The 10,142-nt window shown below is 45.3% G+C and overlaps 1 protein-coding gene across 3 annotated transcripts in view; it reads left to right on the top strand.

The window, feature by feature from the left end:
• Positions 1 to 2,419: 2,419 nt before the first annotated feature.
• The window catches only part of Lca5l (lebercilin LCA5 like), a 33,286-nt gene continuing 25,563 nt past the window's right edge, over positions 2,420 to 10,142 (top strand). For 2 of the 3 annotated variants that reach the window (XM_021184702.2, XM_021184700.2), the window contains exons 1-3: positions 2,420 to 2,519; positions 4,500 to 4,567; positions 9,279 to 9,437. The gene's annotated coding sequence lies outside the window, so the exon portion shown is untranslated. The remainder of the gene's footprint in view (positions 2,520 to 4,499; positions 4,568 to 9,278; positions 9,438 to 10,142) is intronic. The other variant, XM_021184701.2, reaches the window with a different exon arrangement.

Here is a 10,142-nt window from a genome sequence, read left to right as displayed (position 1 = left end):
TAAAATGGAGTTTCTTCAGCCATCACAATGGCAAAAGAAAAGTAACTAACACAGCGGTACACAGGCCTGTGGTTACAACATTTTGAGAGGTAGGAAAAGGAGATCAAGAATTCAAGTTCCTGGAGGGGGGTGATAAAATATCAAGATACATCACATACAAATACAGAATTGTCAGCTTACATAAAAATATTCTGGTTTTGTTGTTAGGTGTTCTAGTTTGTTTGTTTTGAGACAGGATTTCCTTGTGTAGCCGTGGCTATCCTAGAACTTTTTTAGTCCAGGCTGGCCTTGAACTCAGAGATCTGCCTGCCTCTGCCTCCAGTGCTAGGGTTAAAGGCACATATCACAAAGCCCAGCAAAAGATAAAAATATTAAAAAATAATAATAAAGTAGTAACTGTGCATCGAGGAGCAGTTCAAGGCTAGCCCAGTCTGTGAGGCCAAGGCTAGCCTGGTCTGTGAGGCCAGGCGAGCTAGAGCTACATAGTAAGAGCCTGTCTCAAAATAAATAGGTGCTGGAGAGATGATGGCTTGGTGGCTGAGAGTACTTGCTGCTCTTGCAGAAGACCTAGATGCAAATCCCAGGACCTTCTTGACAGCTAAGAACTGCCTTTAACTCCAGTTCCAGTGCCTTCTTCTGGCCTTCTCAGTCACTGCATACATAGTATACATACACACACACACACACGCAAATAAGACACCTATACACATAAAATAAAAAGAAATCTTCAAAAAATAAAAAAACACATTTTAATTAAAAATTTAAAGGTCATATAGATCATACAATGCTTCCTTCATTTTTCCAGACAGGGTTTCTCTGTGTAGCCCTGGCTGTCCTGGAACTCACTCTGTAGACCAGGCTGGCCTCAAACTCAGAAATCCACCTGCCTCTGCCTCCAGTGCTAGAGTTAAAGGCACATATCACATATTACATAACAATTGTGAGGCCACACTGTATAAGAGACCCTGTCTCAAAAAACATAGTACTTAAGAGAATTAATAGAAATCTGTCTGTGTATACACTAAAAATGAAAGATAACTTATGGTAGGGCTTACCTTTAATCCCAGCACTCAGGAGACAGAGACAGGCTGATTTCTATGAGTTCAAGGCTAGCCTGGTCTATGTATGGAGTGAGACACTGACTGTAAAAAATATAGAAAAGTATTCAGCAACCTGAAGGAACTATTTATAACATATATCACAGGGTTTTGATACATCAAAAGTTCTCCCAAATCAAGTTTTACAAAGATTTATACCAAGTTTTAAAGTGAGCTAAAAGGCCAGGCTCACCCTGGTAGACCAAGTCACATGAGAGGCTGGGGTAAGCGGATCACTTAACCCCTTAAGTTAGAAGCCAGTCTGGACCATGTGGTGAAAATTAAAAATCAAAATCCTAAGGTACTGGGTTCCACCTCTAGTGCTGCCAAAACAAAAGGTAAGCGGGGCAGAGAAATTACAAAATAAGAGAAATGGACCCAGGGAATTGAAATCCCACAGAAGAAAGCCACACCAGTTTTAGAGATCCTAAAATCTGATTAGCTTAGTAGATTACATAATTGTGGCTAGATGGAAAGTGACAGGTTTGAAGCCAAATTACCTTGGCCTATCTTTAGTCTCCTTAATGGACTGGCCACTGTATGGGCCCGTGATTGATATAACATTTACATGACCATCAGGTAAATTCTTTTGCAAGCACCGACAGACCCTCACTTCCACCCACTTGAAGCACCTGAGGCCTGTAGATTTTTCTGTTTTGCTTGGTATCTGACGGCACAGCTTACATACTTTACAAGTAGCTTGATTTGTGACTTATTTTGTTCTGCGACTATTAAAACTTTACAAAACGTTTACCACGTTGGAGCATGATATTTGAGGTAAGATAAATCTGTGTTCCAGGCCACGGTCATTCATATTTAGTTCCAGGATAAACTCTTCCTGTGAGAGCCCTGGTTTTGGGAGGATTGTTTGTTTGTTTTGCATGACACCAATAAAGCTATTATAGCTTCTTACCCTTCTTAGCAACAAAGAATTTACAATTTAAAATGTCAGTTTTAACAATCAAATTCAAAAATAACAGCTATAATTCTACCACTTGAGTGTCTTAGCCTGTTGTTGGCTTGGAAATACTGTACACCAAACATAACTTTTGTGCTCGCATTTAGTTTTAGCAAGAAGCACCACCATGTATAAAACCAAGTTAACAGGGACACTCTGTCCCCAGTCCTCTCCCTTCCTGGCACTGCGGCAAAAAGCAGGGCCAGCTATAAATTCTTTATGCAGCCTGGGTTCCAGCTTCTCTGCGATCTAGACCTCCCAGGCGCCCTTGGCCCAAGTACGCATGCGCGCAACTGGTGCCCCGCCCCCGAACCCGCCAGTCCGCCGGCTTTTCCACAGTGCCAAGTAGTACGCGTGCGCACACCCGAACTAGCCGTCCCAGGAGGCCCCGCGTGGTTTCCACGGCGACGACCGCGCTTCCTTAAGTCCCGGGTGGAGGCAGCTGCCGGAGCAGCGCGGAGCAGGTAACGGCCTTGGCGCCGCCGCCGCCCCCAGCAGTGGTGGTCTCATCAGCCCGCGTCCGCCTCCCCGGAGCCGCCGGACAGGCCCCTTCCGAGGCCCAGCGCCGCGGGTCTCTCCGCCTGCTCTGTCCTCCGACTTGGCCTTGCCTCGGCGGAGCTGGTAACGTAGCCCCCAGGCGCCTCCCTGCGGGGGAGCAGCGCACACCCACCCCGGAGCATGCGCCGCCGGTGGGATCGCTGGTCAGTGTCCCCCTCCACCTCCAAAGTGCAAAGAGCGAGAACCGGTCCCAAGCCTCGGTGCTTCGGAACCCCAATGCATTCGCTACCCGGCTGGTGCTTTTCCTTCCAACCCTGGCACGCCCCGCGGGGCGTCTGCATCCTTCTGAAACGCTTCACTTGTTTTCCACCCACAGCTCAGCCGTGGGGCTCTTTGTCAACCCAGCTCACCATGAGTGCTTTAAGATTTTGTTGTTTTCTTGACAACAGTTAACTCGTTTCGGGCCAGCCTTTTTTGGCGGAGCATGACACCGAACTTGTTTTCTGTCTGCACAAATCACATAGATGGAGTCATCCCGTTCCAAAGGCTCAACGCCCACGTAAATGCCGCTGAGCCCATAATGTGTATATCCAGCCCCTCCGAACACCATACGGTGAACTCAGTAGCCCGCCCCTATCTACCAGGTGTCTAAGGCGTTTCCATGCCAGCTTGTCCAAGGTGTCTGATAACCCCGCAGCCAGGCTCCTCTAAGATGCATACATAACCCATCCCGTTGCTGAAAACTTCATTCTTCTTCCACTCATCCGGACTTTTGTATCTAGTTTGACTTTACCAGCACATCCTTACAAAATACACCCAGAATCGATTCAGTGGTACTATTTCTCCCAAACGGCAGTCACCATGTCAGTGCCCGGATTATTCCAGAAATGCCTTGCGTTTCCCTGATAATATCCTTTCTCTACTTGAGCATGGTCGGTTTTTACTAATAAGATTTTATGGCCGGGCAGTGATGGCGCACGCCTTTAATCCCAGCACTTGGGAGGCAGAGGCAGGTGGATTTCTGAGTTCGAGGCCAGCCTGGACTACAGGGTGAATTCCAGGACAGCCAGGGCTACACTTGGAAATCCGTGTTTTGCACAAGTGAAAACAGTACCTTAGTATATATTTATACGTACAAATTCCAATTTTTAAGGCAAGACCACATACGCATGTAGAGTTGACAAATTAAACCTTGAGTCCCTGGATTCAAACTGTAGAGAGAATGGTGAAACAGGCCGTAGAGAAGAACAAGGCAGAGTTGCCTTCCAACCCTACCCTCTGATTCCATCCTCATCCCTTCTCTCCCAGGATCCTTAGTAGCGGAGGCCCTCAAAGTTCAGCGTGTTTCCCACTGCCTCCCTAGACCCTGACGCCAAGCGCGCATCCGTCCCCACAGCTTTACGCACTGTAAGCACTCAGTGGAGTGACATCACTTTTACTGTTACTGAGATTCGTTCACCCAGTTCACCGAGCGTTCGAGCGTGTGTGTGTGAGCAGGCGCCTCGAAGCGGACTGAACAGGAACCTCTTCCACTGTAAACCAGGGCTCCCCTTGCCGTCCCACAGCACCCAGTAAACCATTCAGCCCCAGTGATGAGTCCTGAGCGAGTTTTTCTTCACCCCCACCCCTGCCACCACCTTGGTTCAGGCTGCCACTTCCTGTCAGTCGGCTTTCAGTAGCAATAACAAATACTAAAGAGAGTCAGCTTGCAAAAATCAAAGGTTTATTTAAAAAGGTCTCAGTTATTGGTCAGTTGACCCTGTTGCTTGAACCGGTGGTAAGCACCACAATCCCTACTAAAGGCAAGTTCCAGGGATCAAAATTCTTCATTGTATAACAATTTGTATCTTGTCCCTTTAAGACAGAACTGTGATTGGTTTCTTGCCAGCATGGGATTTTCCCCCAAAACATGCTAATTTATCTACTTTTGTGTTTTTCCGTCACAGAGTTAGGTCCGATCACATGACAGGTTGGAATCGTGAGTAGGACGACCTTCCAGTGCAGAAAAATCAAGGTGAACTGCCAGGTGGCCTAGGACAACTTCACTGAGGCAGGATGAAAATTTTAGTAAGAAATAAACACTGGGAAAAATAGGGGAGCTAGAGATGATGACCTGTCAACTTCCTCTGAATTACAGTCTAATGCATTTACAGTCACTTAGTAGAGACAGAGAGAAAGCAGACAGGCACAACTTGCCCCCACCCCTAAGGCAAGACTTTGCAATATCCAGGGACTGGAAACTAAGTAATGTATGAAATTGATAAATGATCAAAACCCACAAAAGTAACTAACCATCCAAAGGTTGGGCTTGACTGTTTCATGTTGCAACTCTTAAAGGCGCACTCGCCTGCCTGCATGTGTGTGTGTGTGTGTGTGTGTGTGTGTGTGTGTGTGTGTGTGTGTGTGTGTCTGCCTGTCTGACCAACTGACTCAGAAAAGAAAATGTGTGTTTCACTGATGCTTTTTTTTTTATCATTTTTAAGACAGGATCTCAATATATAATTCTGACTGGCCTGAAATTTTCTGTGTAGACAAGGCTGGCCCCAAACCTGGAGACACCCACACACACACACACATGCACATCCACTTCCAGAGTGCTGGGATTAAAGGTGTTCTTCACTATGCCTAGCTCACTTGTAAATTTTAGAGTTGGGCTTTAGAACTCATTGAGAAATCATCTAATTTCTTGTTTTAGGCAGCTGAGGCCAAATAGCTGTGATTATGTTGACAAAGCTGGAGTATAAATCCAGATATCTTGCCAAAGTCTCACTTTTATTTTTCTTCTGTCTCTCAATCCATGTTAATTCTTTTCCTCTCTAAACAGTGTTTCACTGTGTAGCCCTGGCTGTCCTAGAAATCACTCTGTAGAGCAGACTAGCCTCAAATTCAGAGATCTGCCTGCCTCTGCCTCCAGAGTGCTGAGATTGCAGGCGTGGAATGTCCAGCCATCAGTGTTAATACTTAATTTCCCTTTGTCAGGATTCAGAGGGATCAAACTTCTGAATCAAAACTTTGGTAAGTATTAGACTGCTTTCTTTGAAATCTCGACCCCTCACCTGTACAGTGCAGCGTGCATGAGCCAAGGGAAGAACTTTTCTGGCTGTGTGCTTGTTCCAGCAGATGCTCTGCCCTCTGCCTTACTTACTAAAGGGCTCTAAGAGCTCTTTATAAATCTCCCTGTCTGTAGCATGCCACTTACACTCTTGTTTGTTATACAGAAGTTTTTGTTTAAATACCATCAGTTTTATCCACTGTCTCCTTCACCAGCCTGGGCTCTGTGCCTCTCCAAATCTTGTGTTTTCATCTAAGATACTTTTCTTAACATGTGCATCTCAAAGCCATCTGATAGCATTTTAGAGTAAGGAATGCAGTAAGGATCCGCTTTGGACTTGCAGATGACCACTCTGCTCCATGGGGGTCTTCTTGTCCCTGCATCCACCCTTATTCTGCCCTGGGCTTCTGTGTGGACCTGTGCCTCTATTCCATCGTGCTGCTACCAGGGCAGTGAGCCCCCCACAGCTTTGCCTCAATGTGTCTGGTGGGCGTGGCCCTTGACCTGGTGTTTTTCAGTCTCCATCTTCTTCTATACTTGTTGTCTGTACTTTTGTATCATTTTGTCCAATTCCCAAAAGGTAGCCTTGGTGCTTTGCTTTGATTATGTTAATCGCATTAGGGACCGCTACGTCTTTAGAATCTTTGTCATTATGATTTAAGAACAAAACGTTTATATAAATCTTTTAGTAATTTAAAATTTTCTTCATAGGAAATAGATATCTATTTTCTAGGTCATCTTAGTTTACATGTAGAAAGGATTTTATGTCCATTTCATACCCTATACTTACATGTAATACTCTTTTGGGGGAGTGTGCATGCGTGCATATTTCATACCCTATACTTACATGTAATACTCTTTTGGGGGAGTGTGCATGCGTGCACATTCAGACACATGTGCATGTGCATGTGTGGGGGCCAGATTATTTTTAAGGAATTACTATTTTTGAGTTGTATGTGCATTGGTATTTGCATTTGAATGCAGGTACTCATGGAAACCAAAACAGGATATCAGATCCCTGGAGTACAAGAAGTTATGAGCCTAGACTCCAGTCCTTGGCAAGAATAGCAACTGCTCTTAACCAGTGAACACCTCTCCAGCCCCATCTTCACCTTAATTTTTATGAGAGGATGTTCCACTGAACAGCTAGACTCACCAACTCAGCTAGACTGTCTAGCCACCAAGCCCCACGAATCCCCCTGCCTCTTGTGAGCCATAGGGCCAGCCTTTTACACGAGTATTGGGAATCAGAGCCCGGGTTCTCGTGCTCCTGTGACAGTCATTGTACGACTAAGCCATTGCCACAGTCCCATCTTTCTTAGTGTCTTATGAAGTTTTCTAAGGATACATTTGTATTTTCTGCAGTTAATAAATAAGTTACCTCTCATTTTCCAACATTAGTATCTTTGGTTTTCTTCTTGTGTGCGATGATTTGGTTGTGAGCCTTGCCTTTAATGGCAGAACTTTCTCTCCAGCCTGTTTCTCATGTCTGGTTCCACTGGCTAATGCCTGAAGAACAGTATTAGTTACTGGCAGACGGTATCTTTATCTCTATCCTTGTAGCAGCTTGATACTTCAGCATTACATGATGTTTGTTCATTTTCCATGCTGGGGAAGAGTTCTCTGAGAACATTTTCAGCTGGGTTTAGCAGTAGTAAAAAGTTTTGTCAGAACACGACAGTAATGGACATGCATACAGAAATTAAGGTAGCACAGAAACTTATTTGGATCATATTTAGTGAGCACTCGGTATCCCTAGGAATTTTTCAGGACTCTGAAGGTACAATATTAGACAGAGTCATCATCATGTCAGCCATAGTGAAACATACAGTAACATACAAGCTAAATGAGAAATGTCTGAGCGCTCAACATGGCGGTCAGTGCTCAGGAGGAAAGCAGTAAGAAGGGAATCTCCTCGGGAGTGAAATGCGCTGAGATGGTATTTCCCACCATAGCTGTGGGATCTGAGCACAGCAGGCTGAGCCAGGCATGCTGAGCACTAACCCACTTCCCTGGATAGAATCCAGAACAGAGCTCCCCCTGAGCTCACCTGCTAAGGTGTATGGTACAGGAGTCTGCAGAAAAAGCATTCAAGTCCTGCAGGCAGGACAGGCAATACACTCACCTCACCGTACACAGTCATAACCATTTAAAGTATACATGTGGATTAGTTATAACTTCAGTGTGCAGTACTAGAATATTTCTCACTGGGTCGTGGGTGAATCACAAGCACTGGGGAACAGGGGAGGGGCTGTGATTGTAAAACCAATAATGAGAAATATTTTACATCGTGAGACCAACTGAGAACCATGTGTAAAATAGTCAATACCACTGCTTAGATCTAAGTAAGACCAAGAGTCGACCCGTCATGCCTAGAGACCCTTCCTTTTGACACTCATTTATAGTAACACATAATGCAATGCCACTTTATTTTCGTGGAACACCAGGAAACAAGAACAGGCAACTAAAACACAACTCCTTCGCATCTCACTTCAACACAGCTGTCTTGATGATCATAGCCAAGCTCTTCCCAGGCAATGCCGTGTTCCTAACAAAAGCAGCTTAAGAGAAGAGAGGTTTGTTCTGGCTCCCAGTTTGATGGTCCTTACTGGGGAAGGCGTGGCAGCAGTGAGGGACATGAGGCTTCTGGTCATGTCCCATACAACCAGGCAGCAGAGAGAAATGAGCTGAGGTGCTCTCCTTATCCACCCCAAACTCTAGCCTGTAAGACGGTGCCGCCGCCGACAGCTAGGCTGGCTCTTGCCACCTCAGTGAACCTAACCTAGAAGCTCCTTCCCCAGTCACGCCCCACCCCATACCTGTAATCAACAGCACTCAGGAGGCAAAGGCAGGGCAGATGGATCTCTGAGTCTGAGGCCAGCCTAGTCTACAGAGGCAGTTTTAGAATAGCCAGGGCTACACAGAGAAACCCTGTCTCAAAACAAAACAAACAAACAAAAACAGTCAAGTTGTAAATTAAGAATAATTGCAGTGGGGACTAGAATGGTTAGGCACACTGGCTGCTCTAGAAGAGGCCCCAGGTTCAATTCCCAGCACTTACATGGTAGTTCACAGCCACCTGTAACACCAGTTTCAGAGGCTCTCACACCCTCCGAAGGCATCATGCTCACACGTGATGCATGCAAAACACCCATACACATCATAAATTTTAAAAATATGAATAACTACAACTGCCAGTAGCCAACTACTGTTTGGAAGAAAAAAAAGGACCTCAGTAGTATATGATGTATACAGTAATCTATAATGCACACAAGCACAGTGTTTTAATTATTTTTCTATTGCTATGTAAAGACACCGTGACCTTGGGGGCTTAGAGTTGCAGCGAGTTAGAACCCATGACCACCAGGGTGAGGAGCACTACGGCAGGCAGGCAGGCAGGCAGGCAGGCAGGCACGGCACTGGAGCAGTAGCTGAGAGCTTATATCCGACCCACAAGCATGAGGAAGAGAGAGCTAATGTCAAAGCCCACCCTCAGTGACACCCCCCTCCTGTGAGGCCACACCTCCTAATCCTTCCCAAACAGTTCCACCAACTAAAGGCCAAGCATCTGAGTATATGAACCTGAATATAAGCATTCTCATTCAAACCACAACAGATGGATGATTATACAAGTGTCTCTGAGAGATTAACATTTGTCTTTTAAATATTTTAGGGTTTTATGAAATATAGTCTCTGTTTAAAAAAGAGACTAGAACATGTCAGAAAGTCTTACCTTGGAAACTCCGTGAGTCCCACAGTGACGGGTGCTCTGCATGCAATGTACAGTTCATCTCCAGACACCTTAGGGAATGAATCTGAGAAAGAGCAACAGGTATGCAGTGACTCGTTTTCAAATATGTCAATATATGCTTTTTTTTAAAAAAAAAAATCTGCCTTATTGCAAAATCAGGATTGAAAACTTGATAATTCGAGTGTCCAACTTGATCTAGAAGATTCTTTGTCTTCCTCTGTAACAGATTAAACAACAAAAAGATTTGCTTTTATTATGAGCAGCCCTCCCTTTGGTCTGGTGCGATCCATGAACGACATCAGCCAGATCAGATTCTCCACTCTAACAGCTGGTTCCATTTCAGATTGTGTTCCTGAGTCAGGGCAGCAAAGAAACAGCTGTACACCTGGCACTTCAGAGACAAAACTGTGCTTCAGGGGAATAAAACAGACACTATCGTGCTGTAAATACCAGTGCTTCCAAGTATAAATACTGCCAAAATGACCCTGAACTAGACACCACCTCAGACGTGACAGACCAAAGGCTGGTGCAGGCTGGCACCTACTGACTCTATCTCAACATCGAAGATAATTTGCTTTTATAACCTGGAACCTAACAAGCACTAAAGGAGCATCCTCTGAATGTGCTAAGTATGAAGAACACTTTGAGCTGGGCCATTACGTGCCAAACAATGAGAAATTCACGTGTGGCCGGGCAGTGGTGGCGCACGCCTTTAATCCCAGCACTCGGGAGGCAGAGGCAGGCGGATTTCTGAGTTTGAGGCCAGCCTGGTCTACAGAGTGAGTT

The sequence above is a fragment of the Mus caroli genome, chromosome 16 (assembly GCF_900094665.2).
Source record: "Mus caroli chromosome 16, CAROLI_EIJ_v1.1, whole genome shotgun sequence".
Lineage (NCBI taxonomy): Eukaryota > Metazoa > Chordata > Mammalia > Rodentia > Muridae > Mus > Mus caroli.
This window is presented reverse-complemented; position numbering and strand designations above follow the sequence as displayed.